This window comes from Mycetomoellerius zeteki, unplaced genomic scaffold (genome assembly GCF_001594055.1).
Source record: "Mycetomoellerius zeteki isolate Tzet28-1 unplaced genomic scaffold, Tzet1.0 scaffold197, whole genome shotgun sequence".
Lineage (NCBI taxonomy): Eukaryota > Metazoa > Arthropoda > Insecta > Hymenoptera > Formicidae > Mycetomoellerius > Mycetomoellerius zeteki.
This window is the reverse complement of record NW_017256926.1, coordinates 537,011-541,020: the sequence shown is the minus strand read 5'-3', so window position 1 is coordinate 541,020 and position 4,010 is coordinate 537,011.

The window sequence follows — 4,010 nt, the reverse complement described above, 5'->3', positions numbered from 1 at the left end:
ATATATATATATATATATATATGTGAATTTTACAAAATCTGCTAAATCTGCCGCTCCTGGTTGGGGGTAATACCTGCGCGAAATAGGGGCCCGTAATTTTCTTCACTCGGATCCGGTTTTTCTCTCTACGGCCCTGTAAATGCACATTGCATTTTTTATGTATGTGAGCTTTGAATAGCATTTAATGAACGGTCCATTAAATGTGATCTCCAGGATATTTGATAAATTGCGATAAAGATATCTGGACAATATGATCTCCATAGATATTATATGAATAGAACGTTCGCTATTTTCATCAAGAGATATATCACTGACAAAAAAATCATTCCTTTCTTATTGCATATGACCTAACATTTTGAGCCATTATACTTTCATCTTTATGTATACAACATCCATTAAATCCACTTTAGATGATCTATAATTGCTGTCGGAATTTGGGATCCTATTTATAATTCGATATGTCGCGAAAAGCATTAAAAAGAATCAAAATTATATATAAAAGACAAACATAATGCAACATATATAAAATGTACAATTATACATTACAATAAAAATTCTGTTTCTTGAAATTTTTTTAATTGTGGATTAAAGTAAACTTTATTAATTAGATAATTGGAAATATATAAATTGTTGTCAAGAAGATACGACGTCTCATAAAGATAATAGCTATTATTTTAATTATATAGTAATTACATGTTACATACATTTTTATAAAAACATAATTTTGTAAAATGATATTAAATAAATTTATTAAATAAATATATATTAATATACACATATATTATATACAATATATAATAAATTTATAAATATACATATGTAATATTATTGTAAAATTATGTCTTATTCATAACATGTATTTACTACATTCTGTTTTTGTACTTCATTGACAAGGCTGAGCTTATGTTCTAGTCATCGCAAGTTCTCGTGTTCCGCAGAGTCTCAGCCACCTGTCTAATAATGCGCCTCCCGTATCCGGTGCCGCCTAACCGTTTCCGGTGTACCCGGGGTTGGATGTTACCCCCTGCGGTGTCCTCACACGCGACCCCCGCGCAAAGGGGGCACGCGACCCCAAAAACATTCCACGCTCCAATGCACCGCCTTCCCCAGTTTTTCCTGGGGTACAAACCCTCCCGCGGCGAGTGCGTGTCTTCGGTATCTGTACAATCCATTTGTTATTACGACTCGTCAGTGTGTGAAGGAAAATTAGTGAGACCTCCAGCACTCGTGATCGTCGCTATTTTCCACGAATCACATTCTGGAAAATCGTTCTAAAAATATATGCACTCTAAAGATATAATATTGCTGAAAATATTGTGTCATTAATAATGATAAGACCCGGAGAAATTCTTCCATTTCTATTTATTCAATATTTATAACCACTTAGTCTCAGCTACATTGAACAAAAATTTACTAAATCTTGACATATTTCTTTGAATGGTATTAACTAAACATTTACTTCCAGTAAATAAATATTTACTCAAAATAAAAATAATAGTTAAATCAACAAATTAATGGTTCTTGTATCAAATAAATTTTTTTATTTAATATTTTTTTCAGTGTATTATGATTAGGAGAAAATTTTTCATTTTCACAAATTTCGAAGCTCTGCAGCATCTTAGAATTTATTCTAAATAAATGAGGCAACAAATATATAAAAATGTATAATGTTATTCTGTTTCCAATAAAAAGTTATAAATATTGTAAAGTTTACATAATATAATACATTTGATTTATTCTATTCATAAAATAATATATACGATATAAAATATAATTTTTCTGGTCGATAAGATTAATGATCGGGCGTAAAAGTATCGTTAAAATGCATGTCTTGCCGTGTATCCCAAATGCAATTCATGAACACAAATCGATTTCACACTCCCGCTGGGTATAAATTAATAGACACTTATGGTGCGTTTCGATGGGTTATTCCCTGTACCAGGTGTTAGTCGTGGCCTCCTCTTGCCAGGATGCACCGTGAAAAATCGTTTTATTCATGGAGCGGCTGATCTAGAGCCTCTTACGATTGCTTTAAAAATCTGTGTTTTAAATGTATCTCAGAAATTATTGAAAATGTCTTCACAAAATCATGTAAAAGTGTATTACAAATTGTAATATAAATATATTAATTTCAAATACAACAATAAAAATTACGTTAAAAATTTCAGCAACTTCGTCTTTTATCACTTAAATGGATTGCATGAAATTTTTTATTCCATTAGCCACTAAAATACAATTTAGCACACAAAGGCTTTGGAGCATATATCTTGAAAGCGTTTTACTTCCTTCCTTTTAAGATTTTTTTTTCCTGATGAGAAAGATAGATTTTAAATAATTTTAAAAAATATAAATGAGTTAATTGTTAACTCGGTTTATACAAAATAAAGTTTTATATAGCATTGTAGATTTTTTATATTGCAAACGGTGACGACAAATCTTTTCGACGTAGGGATAATATTTATTCAATTGTCGATGCGAAGCGAGATTGCGCGAATCGTCTCGTCATCGCTGGAATCGCGATTAAGCGCATACACGTGGCCACGCGCGAGCTTTGCCATTTAAATCCCCTTTAGTTATCTCTCGATCTCGAGGATCAAAAATTCTACCGGACAATGGAGCCGTCCCGACGCAGTATTTTCATTTCGGATTATACCGGAACAAGCTGCGGCTACATTCGATCGAAGTATACGTGATTACTAAAGGAAAAAGAGAGAAACAATTCTTTGTTTTTTTTTAAGCTATTAACTGTAATTCGTATCAGAATTCAAAATTTTATTCCATTTATAATTTTATATATGGTGTAATGCAAGAAATAATTGAATCATAAAATACATAGATATTAAAATACATGTAAATATGTAGCATAAAAATTATAATTAAGATTTTATCCAATAATCTGACATGAATTATAAAATGAGTTCTAAAGCAACAAATTGAATACAATTTAATGATAATGTTTAATTATAAATAATATTTTATAATTCTAATACGCAAATTTTTTATGATAATTACTAAAATATTGATGCCAAAATTTTTTTAGCTAGATTTTTAATTTCATATTTTTGCATTTATATTTAAATTAATTATTTTTAAAATTATTTTAAATGAAATTTAAATTATATCTTTCTTTTTAGAAGAGTTATTTGTATATACGTCATTAATGTAAAGCACCAGCTTAAATATATTAATTATTTTAACACGTGTGATATCTCACGCGAAAAACGTGATGCACAAGATGCAATTATTAACGAATGGGGATATTAATTACAATCGTGGGAACTGGTAACGCCGTTTTTCCGATTCTTTCCGAAGAAGCGTCACAGATGGACCTATAACTCATTCGGTTTCGACGTACCCTCACTTCGTTTTCGGGACTGCTAATTACCGGTGTGTTATAGATGAGGTCTGAAATCATCCGGAAATGTAAGGATATTTCTAACAGGGCTTAGTTTACTAGCTGCCGGCATCATCAAAAAGAGAACCTCTTCTGTGAACTTATTGTTCTTCTGTGTTATTAAATATCAAAATACTGTTTTAAATCTTAAATATATGAAACAGAAAAGTTATAATTTAATTACGATTATTCGTTATACGATATAAAAAGTAATTATTATAGTATAATATTATAATAAATATTGTAATAAGTAAATCAAGTATTCTATAATAGTAATAATTCTAAATAATATAAATAAGTAATTATTACTGTTAAGTCGTTAAGAAAATAATTTTCATATCACAATTATTGCAGGAAAAAATACAAATCGATATTTTTGTCGTGTCAAAGGTATTAATCATTCTTTTTGAAAGATATTATATCAATTTATATTTCATTTATAATAATTTTTATGAAGCGCTTCTCGAATATAAACAATTGCTGGAATTTTATTTCGTTTGTAAAATAACTAATTCCCCTTTTTGCACACCTTCTGTTACAAGTTACGATCGATATGAATTCTATATGATTCTCGAGATGATTTTCACGTCACGATAAAAATACATTCAACTCAAAA